The 14344-nt window shown below is 47.7% G+C and overlaps 1 protein-coding gene across 1 annotated transcript in view; it reads left to right on the top strand.

Annotated features, from left to right (window-relative positions):
* The window catches only part of FAM20A (FAM20A golgi associated secretory pathway pseudokinase), a 290377-nt gene that overhangs the window by 133651 nt on the left and 142382 nt on the right, over window positions 1-14344 (top strand). The gene's annotated exons all lie outside the window — the stretch shown is intronic.

Below are 14344 nucleotides of genomic sequence, written 5' to 3'. Positions count from 1 at the left end.
GTGGAGCTCCTGCCCCTGTTTTGGTGGAGGGGGAATTGGAGTATATTGTGGAGAAGATTTTGGATTCTCGTGTCTCTAGACGGAAACTCCAGTATCTGGTCAAATGGAAGGGTTATGCTCAGGAAGATAATTCCTGGGTTTTTGCCTCTGATGTCCATGCCCCAGATCTTGTTCGTGCCTTTCATGTGGCTCATCCTGGTCGGCCTGGGGGTTCTGGTGAGGGTTCGGTGACCCCTCCTCAAGGGGGGGGTACTGTTGTGAATTCTGTGGCTGAGTTCACTTCTGTGGTCACAAGTGGTATTGCAGTCTCTGGGCTTCCTCCCTCAGGTGTTTTGGTGAGCTCGTTGGCTGCCTTGCTATTTAGCTCCACCTGAGTCTGTCTTCCTTGCTCCTTGTCAATGTTCCAGTGTTGGATCTGAGCTACTGCATCTTTCCTTGGGCCTGCTGCTCTGCTAGATAAGTGCTTCTAGTTTGTTTTCTGTTTTTTCTGTCCAGCTTGCTATTTACTTTTGCTGAAAGCTCTGAGAAGCAAAGGGGTGCACCGCCGTGCTGTTAGTTCGGCACGGTGGGTCTTTTTGCCCCTTTGCGTGGTTTTCGTTTTAGGGTTTTTTGTAGACTGCATAGTTCTCTTTGCTATCCTCGCTCTGTCTAGAATATCGGGCCTCACTTTGCTGAATCTATTTCATTCCTACGTTTGTCTTTTCATCTTGCTAACAGTCATTATATGTGGGGGGCTGCCTATTCCTTTGGGGTATTTCTCTGAGGTAAGTCAGGCTTGTATTTCTATCTTCAGGCCAGTCAGCTCCTCAGGCAGTGCCGAGTTGCATAGGTAGTGATAGGCGCAATCCACTGCTGCTTATAGTTGTGTGAGGATAGATCAGGTACTGCAGTCTACAGAGATTCCACGTCTCAGAGCTCGTCCTATTGTTTTTGGTTTTTGCCAGATCTCTGTATGTGCGCTGATTACTGCACGCTGTGTTGCCTGATTGCCAGCCATAACAGACGTCACCGAATTCATCGCTTCTTGTTCTTCTTGTGCCAAAAATAAAGTTCCTAGGCAGCTTCCTTCCGGTCTCCTGCATCCTCTGCCTATACCTTCCGTCCCTTGGAGCCATATCGCTATGGACTTCATCACTGATCTATCTTGTTCCTCGAATTGCTCTGTCATCTTGGTTGTTGTAGATCGGTTCTCTAAGATGGCTCACTTCATCGCATTTCCTGGTCTGCCTTCCGCTCCTGAGTTGGCAAAGATCTTTTTACACCAAGTCTTCCGTCTTCATGGTTTTCCACATCATATAGTCTCAGACTGTGGAGTACAATTTACCTCACGTTTTTGGAGAGCTCTCTGCAGTCTATTGAAGGTTAACTTAGACTTCTCTTCCGCCTATCACCCTCAGTCCAACGGTCAAGTGGAGCGAGTTAATCAAGTTCTGACTACATATCTGCGACATTTTTCCAATGCACACCAAGATGACTGGGTCTCCCTTCTCCCCTGGGCTGAATTCTCATATAACAAGCTTCCCAGTGAGTCTTCCTCCAAATCTCCCTTTTTTGTAGTCTATGGTCAACATCCGAACATTCCTCTTCCTTTTTCTCTTTCCTCGGGGGTACCGGCAGCGGATTTCTTGTCCCGGGAATTCTCTAAGATTTGGAATGAGACCAAAGTGTCTCTTGAGAGAGCTTGAAAAAGTTTGCTGATAAGAAGCGTTTGGATGCTCCTCCATATTCTCCGGGTGATAGAGTTTGGCTCTCCTCTCGCTATATCAAGCTTAAAATTCCCTCTTACAAACTGGGTCCTCGCTATATTGGTCCTTTTCCTATCTTGGGTCGCATTAATGATGTCTCTTATAAATTGAAGCTACCTGCCTCTTTACGCATTCCCAATGCCTTCCATGTGTCTCTTCTCAAGCCCGCAGTGTTTAATCGTTTTCACTCCGCTACCTCTCTCTCTCCTCAGCTCTGTACTTCTGATGGAATCTTTAATGTTAAAGATATTCTTGCTAAAAAGGTAAAACCTATTTTTTGATTGATTGGGAGGGATTTTGTCCTGAGGAGAGGTCCTGGGAGCCCCAAGAGAACATCAATGCTCCCCTTATCATGAAAAGATTCCTTTCTAGCCTTAAAAAAAGGGGGACTAAGGAGGGGGGTACTGTCACGCCCGCACATACTTACCCATCTTCTTCCATCCCGCGGCGCACTCATGATCATGTCCCTCGCCGCTCTGTATCTTCTTTCACTGGCTCTCGGCGTCCAGCGTCTTTGCGCATGCGCGGTCGCGTCTCCTCCGGCGCTGAGCCCTCTGGGAGGTTGCGACCCGATAGCTCTGCCCCAACATGGCGGCGCCCGTCGGCTATTTCTTCTCGGCGTCTTCCTAGGTAAGACGCCTTTGCTTTGTAGGTGCACTGTCTTCCGTCAGTGTTCCTATGCCCTAGGCTCCCCTGTATCTGTGTCTTTTCCCAGCTTAGTTCTCGCTTTGTCTCCGTGTTCCTGCTGTGTCCTGCCAAGTTCCGTGTTCCTGCTGTGTTCTGCCAAGTTCCGTGTTCCTGATGTGTCCTGCCAAAGTTCCGTGTTCCTGCTGTGTCCTGCCAAAGTTCCGTGTTCCTGCTGTGTCCTGCCAAAGTTCCGTGTTCCTGCTGTGTCCTGCCAAAGTCCGTGTTCCTGCTGTGTCCTGCCAAAGTTCCGTGTTCCTGCTGTGTCCTGCCAAGTTCCGTGTTCCTGCTGTGTCCTGCCAAGTTCCGTGTTCCCGCTGTGTCCTGTCAAGTTCCGTGTTCCTGCCGTGTCCTGCCAAGTTCCGTGTTCCTGTCATTATCAGTTAAGTCTTGTTTTCCTAATATTCCCCGCCATTCTAATAGCTCTGTGGTCTCCTTCTATATCTTGGGTCGCCCCTTTGGCTCTAGCTGTTGTGTCTCCAATCCTCCGAGGTCCTGCTCCTAACACTCCCTGTATAGGGGGTGATTCCATCTTGTCCGCTCGACCCCGGGGGCTCTAGAGTCACGACCCAGAGGGTCCACTCTCGGATTTCTGTCCGAATCCCTACAAGCGCGTGGGCCTCACCTGTAGTTCTCGTGCCAAAGAAAGACTGGACCACCCGGTTCTGCATGGACTACAGGGGGCTCAACGCCATCACAGCCTCTGACGCGCACCCAATGCCGCGCATCGAGGAGCTGCTTGAGAGGTTAGCTGGCGCAAAATACCTGACAATAATGGATCTGAGTCGAGGATACTGGCAGATTCCCCTGAGCCCCGAGGCGCAGGAGAAGTCCGCCTTTATCACACCCTTTGGACTGTACGAGTCCACAGTCATGCCCTTTGGCATAAAGAATGCCCCAGCCACTTTCCAGCGCATGGTCAACCTCCTGCTTCAGGGACTGGAGAAGTACGCAGTGGCGTACTTGGATGACATTGCCATCTTCAGTCCCTCCTGGAAGGAACACCTGCAGCATCTTGAGGAGGTGCTCAGGCGAATTCACCAAGCAGGACTGACTATCAAGCCGGGAAAGTGCCAGATGGGCATGAGGGAGGTCCACTACCTTGGGCACCGGGTAGGCGGAGGCACCCTAAAGCCAGAGCCTGAGAAAGTGTGCACGATCGTGAACTGGCCCACTCCCGGGACCAAGAAATAGGTGATGTCCTTCCTGGGCACTGTACTATAGGCGCTTCGTACAGCACTATAGTAGCCTGGCAAAACTCATGACGGACCTCACCAGGAAGAAGCTCCCCCACATCATCAACTGGACTGACAGCTGTGAGGGGGCCTTCCAGGCGCTGAAAACAGCACTGTGCAACGTCCCTGTGTTGCAAGCAGTCGACAGCAGTCGACCATTCTTGGTACAGAATTATGCCAGCGAGTTTGGCCTCGGTGCTGTACCCAGCCAGGTTGACTCGGAGGACCAAGAGCACCCCATGTTGTACCTGAGCCGGAAACTTTTGCCGAGGGAAATGGCCTACTCCACCATTGAGAAGGAGTGCCTGGCCATAGTCTGGGCCCTGCAGCGCTTGCAGCCCTACTTGTACGGTCGCACCTTCACTGTGGTGACCGACCACGACCCTCTGTTCTGGCTAAACGCCATGTGTGGAACCAACGCCAGGTTGCTACGCTGGAGCCTTGCCCTTCAGCAGTTTGACTTCACCATTGAACACAAAATGGGTAGGGAGCATGGCAATGCAGATGGACTGTCCTGCCAGGGTGAACCTACTGAGGTGCGCATGGAGGCATACCGAGGGGTTCTGCCTCCGTAGCGCACACCAAAAGGGGAGGTGTCACGATATTGTATGAAATATCATATAAGTTTAGTTTCTCTTGTTAGCCCAGGCTGTGGGTTAAAACCCCCCTTCCCTTTCACTCAGGCAAGAGCTTGCCTTGTCAATGCATGTGGGGGAGTTTTATTGAAGAAAGGTATTTACGACTGGCATAGCTGCAGTGGAAAGTTGTGCCAGCCAAAACCGGTCTGATTCCCTTCTGTAAATGCAAGAAGTCCTTTGTTCCATTACTGTAAGATATTGGGCCAACGATTTATGCTAGAAAAAGGAAAAATACATATTGCTAACATTCCTCGGCTGTTCTGTCAGCCACTCTAAACATGAGCTTCTAACTCCATCAGGGAAAAAGTAGGGATTTCTCTGTAATTATGCCTCACACATAGGACATATTTGATCTCATTAGAATGCCAATGTTAATACGAGATGAATGCTGGGTTTGTTATGACTATGACATGTTCTGTAGCGGAGTTACAGGCATTAGACAAATTTAGGTTAAATTTAGTTAAACTGAAGAGAGAGGAGGGTCTGGATAAGCCAGCCCTGTTGGTGATGTCACAGGCTGCGGTTTATAAGTTTTGGCAGACCCCAGCAGTGTGTCTATCTGTTGGAGCCTATGTGAGTCTGACTTGAAGAGCTGTTCATAACCAGAGTCCTAATGCATTGGGACATATGGAACTAGCCTGGTTGCCTGCAATGCTCTGAACACATGTAAGTGTTATTTCTCATTTAACCCCTGTTATTTTAATAATTACCTTGTACATATTTTCAATTGTCTCATATTGTAACATCTTTATATAACTGTTTATAAACACTGCCTGAAACCTTTGATGGGGTATATTATTTAATACTAGATTTGTTCTTCCTGTTCTAAAACGTACCCTAAGTCTTCTGAAGGGAATTATGCTACTATTTTGGGTTAGCTTCGGACCCGTTTAATCGAAGCTGGTGGCAGCATACGTTTGTACTGAGTAGTTGGGTGTCATTATAGTGACTGTGGCATTGATAATTATTGTTCCTGCCTGAGTGGGAGTAGTTTATCGCGTCGCTGTAATAGCCAGTACATAGCAGGCAGCCTTTCTGGCATTACCTAATCTGATCTGAGAGTAAGGGGGGCGCCAGAGAGCTGCAAGTTTCAAGTGGAACTGTAAGTGGGATATACATAAATCCCTGCAGTTCGTGGTATATTGAAGAAAAGCAGTGGGATAATTGAAATAAGCCCCTGCTGTAAACTAAGAGGTCAATAGCCTTGTGTGTGTTTTTTCATCACATTGTGGAGTGGAGGGATAACTAAGATAAGCCCCCCTGCACATGTGATAGCCTTCTGTTGGTCTAAAGTCATCCCGATCTGTGACGTGGGGGTGACGGTCATGGTGTGAATCGTGACGAACATCCACCTCTCCGAGAGTAGAACATCCATCGCCACTTCCCTGTGAATATAACATCCACCTCCCCCGGAGAAAAGCACCCACTCCCACCTCCCTTGAGGTATAACATACACCGCCACTTCTCCGAGAGTATAACATCCACCCCCACCTACCCGGGCGTATAACAACCACCCCACCTCCCCAGGAGTATAACATCCACCTCCCTGACAGTGCAACATCCACCAACAGCTCCCCGAGAGTATAACATCCACCCCCACCTCCCTAGGAGTATAACATCCACCTCTCGGGGAGTATAACATGCAGCGCCACCTCCACGGGAGTAAAACATCCACCCCCACCTCCCTAGGAGTATAACATCCATCACCACCTCCCCGGGAGTATAACATCTTCCTTCCCCAGAGAATAGCACCCATCATCACCTCCCTTGAAGTATAACATGCACCACCACTTCTCCGAGAGTATAACATCCACCTCCACCTACCCGGGCGTATAATAACCACCCCACTTCCCGCGGAGTATAACATCCATCTCCACCTACCCGGGCGTATAACAACCACCCCACCTCCCCCGGAGTATAACATTCACCTCCCTGACAGTACAACATCCACCCCCACCTCCCTAGGAGTAAAACATCCACCGCACATCCCTAGGAGTAAAACATCCACCCTGGAAGTATAACATCCACCTCTCCGGGAGTATAACATCCACTTCCACCTCTCCGGGAGTAAAACATCCACCCCCACCTCCCTAGGAGTATGACATCCATTGCCACCTCCCCGGGAGTATAATATCCACCTCTCCAGGAGTAAAACATCCACCCCCACCTTCCCGGGAGAATAACATCCACCCTCACCTCCACGGGAGTATAACATCCACCTCCACCACCTCGGGAGTATAACATCCACCACCCACCTCCCCGGGAGTATAACATCCACCTCCACCACCCCGGGAGTATATCATCCACCACCCACCTCCCTAGGAGTATAACATCCATTGCCACCTCCCTGGGAGTATAACATCCACTGCAGAGGGCTGACCCCATAGCTGCAGAATCCAGACCTCTTCTGATATCAGCACAAACCCTTTGCCCCCGCCTGGATCTTCATGGCTGAGAAGCTGCATGCAGCCGTACATCACCAAGCACAATGCAGAACGTTGTATGAAGAGGTGTAAAGCTTATGGATGTGGGGGGCACATACTTTCCTCCATGTTAATGTCTATGGATGTAGATGAGGACAGTGAAGCCCCCGGAGGTCGATGTGGGGGGCACATACTTTCTCCATATTAATGTCTATGGATGTAGATGAGGACAGTGAAGCCCCCGGAGGAGGATGTGGGGGGCACATACTTTCTCCATATTAATGTCTATGGATGTAGAGGAGGACAGAGAAGCCCCCGGAGGAGGATGTGGGGGGCACATACTTTCTCCATATTAATGTCTATGGATGTAGATGATGACAGTGAAGCCCCCGGAGGAGGATGTGGGGGGCATATACTTTCTCCATATTAATGTCTATGGATGTAGATGAGGACAGAGAAGCCCCCGGAGGAGGATGTGGGGGGCACATACCTTTTCCATATTAATGTCTATGGATGTAGATGAGGACAGAGAAGCCCCCGGAGGAGGATGTGGGGGGCACATACTTTCACCATATTAATGTCTATGCATGTAGATGAGGACAGAGAAGCCCCCGGAGTTGGATTTGGGGGGCACATACTTTCTCCATATTAATGTCTATGGATGTAGATGAGGACAGAGAAGCCCCCGGAGGAGGATGTGGGGAGCACATATTTTCTCCATATTAATGTCTATGGATGTAGATGAGGACAGAGAAGCCCCCGGAGGAGGATGTGGGGGGCACATACTGTCTCCATATTAATGTCTATGGATGTAGATGAGGACAGAGAAGCCCCCGGAGGAGGATGTGGGGGGCACATACTGTCTCCATATTAATGTCTATGGATGTAGATGAGGACAGAGAAGCCCCCGGAGGAGGATGTGGGGGGCACATACTTTCTCCATATTAATGTCTATGGATGTAGATGAGGACAGTGAAGCCCCCGGAGGAGAATGTGGGGGGCACACACTTTCTCCATATTAATGTCTATGGATGTAGATGAGGACAGTGAAGCCCCCGGAGGAGGATGTGGGGGGCACATAGTTTCTCCATATTAATGTCTATGGATGTAGATGAGGACAGTGAAGCCCCCGGAAGTGGATGTGGGGGGCACATACTTTATCCATATTAATGTCTATGGATGTAGATGAGGACAGAGAAGCCCCCGGAGGTGGATGTGGGGGGCACATACTGTCTCCATATTAATGTCTATGGATGTAGATGAGGACAGAGAAGCCCCCGGAGGAGGATGTGGGGGGCACATACTGTCTCCATATTAATGTCTATGGATGTAGATGAGGACAGAGAAGCCCCCGGAGGAGGATGTGGGGGGCACATACTTTCTCCATATTAATGTCTATGGATGTAGATGAGGACAGTGAAGCCCCCGGAGGAGAATGTGGGGGGCACACACTTTCTCCATATTAATGTCTATGGATGTAGATGAGGACAGTGAAGCCCCCGGAGGAGGATGTGGGGGGCACATAGTTTCTCCATATTAATGTCTATGGATGTAGATGAGGACAGTGAAGCCCCCGGAGGTGGATGTGGGGGGCACATACTTTATCCATATTAATGTCTATGGATGTAGATGAGGACAGAGAAGCCCCCGGAGGTGGATGTGGGGGGCACATACTTTCTCCATATTAATGTCTATGGATGTAGATGAGGACAGTGAAGCCCCCGGAGGAGGATGTGTCGGGCACATACTTTCTCCATATTAATGTCTATGGATGTAGATGAGGACAGTGAAGCCCCCGGAGGAGGATGTGGGGGGCACATACTTTCTCCATATTAATGTCTATGGATGTAGATGAGGACAGTGAAGCCCCCGGAGGAGGATGTGGGGGGCACATACTTTCTCCATATTAATGCCTATGGATGTAGATGAGGACAGTGAAGCCCCCGGAGGAGGATGTGGGGGGCACACACTTTCTCCATATTAATGTCTATGGATGTAGATGAGGACAGTGAAGCGCTCGGAGGTGGATGTGGGGGCACATACTTTCTCCATATTAATGTCTATGGATGTAGATGAGGACAGAGAAGCCCCCGGAGGAGGATGTGGGGGGCACATACTTTCTCCATATTAATGTCTATGGATGTAGATGAGGACAGAGAAGCCCCCGGAGGTGGATGTAGGAGGCACATACTTTTCCCCATATTAATGTCTATGGATCTAGATGAGGACAGTGAAGCCCCCGGAGGAGGATGTGGGGGGCACATACTTTCCTCTGCTCCTTGTGTGGTGTATGTGACTCTCTGCACTTCGGGGGGCTCTTGTGACCCCACACTTGGCTCTGTGCTGTTGTTCGCTGTCTGCTATTTGTCTAAGGATGTTCTGTTTGTTTTATTCATTCCTCCTGGGGAAAGTGTCAGGATTATGGGTGAGACTGCGGATCACATCCTACATCCTGATCTGTAATCGGTCAGCAGGATTCTGACCTGTGAGCACTTAACCACTGATCCGCCATCATCCACATCATCCTGCAAATCACCCTGCACAGTACCGCTCCTCCTGTATATACACACTGCACAGTACCACTCCTCCTGTATATATACACTGCACAGCACCACTCCTCCTGTATATATACACTGCACAGCACCACTCCTCCTGTATATACACACTGCACAGTACCACTTCTCCTGTATATACACACTGCACAGTACCACTGCCCTGTATATATACACTGCACAGTACCACTCCTCCTGTATATATACACTGCACAGTACCACTCCTCCTGTATATATACACTGCACAGTACCACTCCTCCTGTATATACACACTGCACAGTACCACTCCTCCTGTATATATACACTGCACAGTACCACTCCTCCTGTATATATACACTGCACAGTACCACTCCTCCTGTATATATACACTGCACAGTACAACTCCTCCTGTATATAGACACTGCACAGTACCACTGCTCCTGTATATATACACTACACAGTACCTCTCCCCTGTATATATACACTGCACAGTACCACTCCTCCCATCCTGTATATATACAGTGCACAGTACCGCTCCTCCTGTCCTGTATATATACAGTGCACAGTACCACTCCTCCTGTCCTGTATATATACACTGCACAGTACCACTCCTCCTGTATATATACACTGCACAGCACCACTCCTCCTGTATATACACACTGCACAGTACCGCTCCTCCTGTATATACACACTGCACAGTACCACTCCTCCTGTCCTGTATATATACACTGCACAGTACCACTCCTCCTGTATATATACACTGCACAGTACCACTCCTCCTGTATATATACACTGCACAGTACCACTCCTCCTGTATATATACACTGCACAGTACCACTCCTCCTGTATATATACACTGCACAGTACCACTCCTCCTGTATATATACACTGCACAGTACCACTCCTCCTGTATATATACACTGCACAGTACAACTCCTGTATATAGACACTGCACAGTACCACTCCTCCTGTATATATACACTACACAGTACCTCTCCCCTGTATATATACACTGCACAGTACCGCTCCTCCTGTCCAGTATATATACACTGCACAGTACCACTCCTCCTGTCCTGTATATATACACACTGCACAGTACCACTCCTCCTGTATATATACACTGCACAGTACCACTCCTCCTGTATATATACACTGCACAGTACCACTCCTCCTGTCCTGTATATATACACTGCACAGTACCACTCCTCCTGTGTATATACACTGCACAGTACCGCTCCTCCTGTATATATACACTGCACAGCACCACTCCTCCTGTATATATACACTGCACAGTACCACTCCTACTGTCCTGTATATATACACTGCACAGTACCACTCCTGCTGTATATACACACTGCACAGTACCGCTCCTCCTGTATATATACACTGCACAGTACCAATCCTCCTGTATATATACACTTCACAGTACCACTCCTCCTGTATATATACACTTCACAGTACCACTCCTCCTGTATATATACACTGCACAGTACCGCTCCTCCTGTATATATACACTGCACAGTACAACTCCTCCTGTATATAGACACTGCACAGTACCACTCCTCCTGTATATATACACTACACAGTACCTCTCCCCTGTATATATACACTGCACAGTACCACTCCTCCTGTCCTGTATATATACAGTGCACAGTACCGCTCCTCCTGTCCTGTATATATACACTGCACAGTACCACTCCTCCTGTCCTGTATATATACACTGCACAGTACCACTCCTCCTGTATATATACACTGCACAGTACCGCTCCTCCTGTATATATACACTGCACAGCACCACTCCTCCTCTATATATACACTGCACAGTACCTCTCCTCCTGTCCTGTATATATATACCCTGCACAGTACCACTCCTCCTGTCCTGTATATATACATTGCACAGTACCACTCCTCCTGTCCTGTATATATACACTGCACAGTACCACTCCTCCTGTCCTGTATATATACACTGCACAGTACCACTCCTCCTGTCCTGTATATATACACTGCACAGTACCACTCCTCCTGTCCTGTATATATACACTGCACAGCACCACTCCTCCTGTCCTGTATATATACACTGCACAGTACCACTCCTCCTGTATATATACACTGCACAGTACCACTCCTACTGTATATACACACCGCACAGTACCACTCCTCCTGTATATATACACTGCACAGTACCACTCCTCCTGTCCTGTATATATACACTGCACAGTACCACTCCTCCTGTCCTGTATATATACACTGCACAGTACCACTCCTCCATTATATATACACTGCACAGTACCACTCCTCCTGTGTATATACACTGCACAGTACCGCTCCTCCTGTATATATACACTGCACAGTACCTCTCCCCTGTATATATACATTGCACAGTACTACTCCTCCTGTATATATACACTGCACAGAACCACTCCTCCTGTCCTGTATATATACACTGCACAGCACCACTCCTCCTGTATATATAGACTGCACAGTACCACTCCTCCTGTATATATACACTGCACAGTACCACTCCTCCTTTATATATACACTGCACAGTACCTCTCCCCTGTATATATACACTGCACAGTACCACTCCTCCTGTATATATACACTGCACAGTACCACTCCTCCTGTCCTGTATATATATACACTGCACAGTACCACTCCTCCTGTTTATATACACTGCACAGTACCACTCCTCCTGTATATATACACTGCACAGTACCACTCCTCCTGTGTATATACACTGCACAGTACCACTCCTCCTGTATATATACACTGCACAGTACCACTCCTCCTGTATATATACACTGCACAGTACCACTCCTCCTGTCCTGTATATATACACTGCACAGTACCGATCCTCCTGTATATATACACTGCACAGTACCACTCCCCTGTATATATACACCGCACAGTACCTCTCCCCTGTATATATACACTGCACAGTACCTCTCCCCTGTATGTATACACTGCACAGTACCACTCCTCCTGTATATATACACTGCACAGTACCACTCCTCCTGTCCTGTATATATACACTGCACAGTACCACTCCTCCTGTTTATATACACTGCACAGTACCACTCCTCCTGTATATATACACTGCACAGTACCACTCCTCCTGTGTATATACACTGCACAGTACCACTCCTCCTGTATATATACACTGCACAGCACCACTCCTCCTGTCCTGTATATATACACTGCACAGTCCCAATCCTCCTGTCCTGTATAAATACACTGCACAGTACCACTCATCCTGTCCTTTATATATATACTGCACAGTACCTCTCCTCCTGTATATATACACTGTACAGTACCACTCCTCCTGTCCTGTATATATACACTGCACAGTACCACTCCTCCTGTCCTGTATATATACACTGCACAGTACCAATCAACCTTTATATATACACTGCACAGTACCACTCCCCTGTATATATACACCGCACAGTACCTCTCCCCTGTATATATACACTGCACAGTACCTCTCCCCTGTATATATACACTGCACAGTACCACTCCTCCTGTATATATACACTGCACAGCACCACTCCTCCTGTCCTGTATATATACACTGCACAGTCCCAATCCTCCTGTCCTGTATATATACACTGCACAGTACCACTCCTAAATATATATATACACTGCACAGAACCACTCCTCCTGTATATATACACTGCACAGTACCACTCCTCCTGTATATATACACTGCACAGTACCACTCCTCCTGTATATACACACTTCACAGTGCCACTCCTATATATATATATACATATATATATATATATACACACACACTGCACAGTAGCACTCCTTCTGTATATATATACACTGCACAGTACCACTCCTCCTGTATGTATACACTGCACATTACCTCTCCTCCTGTCCTGTATATATACACTACACAGTACCACTCCTCCTGTATATATACACTGCACAGTACCACTCCTCCTGTAGATATACACTGCACAGTACCACTCCTCCTGCATATACACACTGCACAGTACCACTCCTCCTGTATATACACACTGCACAGTACCACTCCTCCTGTATATACACACTGCACAGTACCTCTCCTCCTGTATATATACACTGCACAGTACCACTCCTCCTGTATATATACATTGCACAGTACCACTCCTCCTGTATATATACACTGCACAGTACCACTCCTCCTGTATATACACACTGCACAGTACCACTCCTCCTGTATATATACACTGCACAGTACCACTCCTCCTGTATATATACACTGCACAGTACCACTCCTCCTGTATATATACACTGCACAGTACCACTCCTCCTGTATATATACACTGCACAGTACCACTCCTCCTGTATATATACACTGCACAGTACCACTCCTCCTGTATATATACATTGCACAGTACCACTCCTCCTGTATATATACACTGCACAGTACCACTCCTCCTGTATATACACACTGCACAGTACCACTCCTCCTGTATATACACACTGCACAGTACCACTCCTCCTGTATATATACACTGCACAGTACCACTCCTCCTGTATATACAGGTCTTTCTCAAAAAATTAGCATATAGTGTTAAATTTCATTATTTACCATAATGTAATGATTACAATTAAACTTTCATATATTATAGATTCATTATCCACCAACTGAAATTTGTCAGGTCTTTTATTGTTTTAATACTGATGATTTTGGCATACAACTCCTGATAACCCAAAAAACCTGTCTCAATAAATTAGCATATTTCACCCATCCAATCAAATAAAAGTGTTTTTTAATAACAAACAAAAAAACCAACAAATAATAATGTTCAGTTATGCACTCAATACTTGGTCGGGAATCCTTTGGCAGAAATGACTGCTTCAATGCGGCGTGGCATGGAAGCAATCAGCCTGTGACACTGCTGAGATGTTATGGAGGCCCAGGATGCTTCAATAGCGGCCTTAAGCTCATCCAGAGTGTTGGGTCTTGCGTCTCTCAACTTTCTCTTCACAATATCCCACAGATTCTCTATGGGGTTCAGGTCAGGAGAGTTGGCAGGCCAATTGAGCACAGTAATACCATGGTCAGTAAACCATTTACCAGTGGTTTTGGCACTG

The sequence above is a fragment of the Ranitomeya imitator genome, chromosome 2 (genome assembly GCF_032444005.1).
Source record: "Ranitomeya imitator isolate aRanImi1 chromosome 2, aRanImi1.pri, whole genome shotgun sequence".
Classification (NCBI taxonomy): domain Eukaryota; kingdom Metazoa; phylum Chordata; class Amphibia; order Anura; family Dendrobatidae; genus Ranitomeya; species Ranitomeya imitator.
This window is presented reverse-complemented; position numbering and strand designations above follow the sequence as displayed.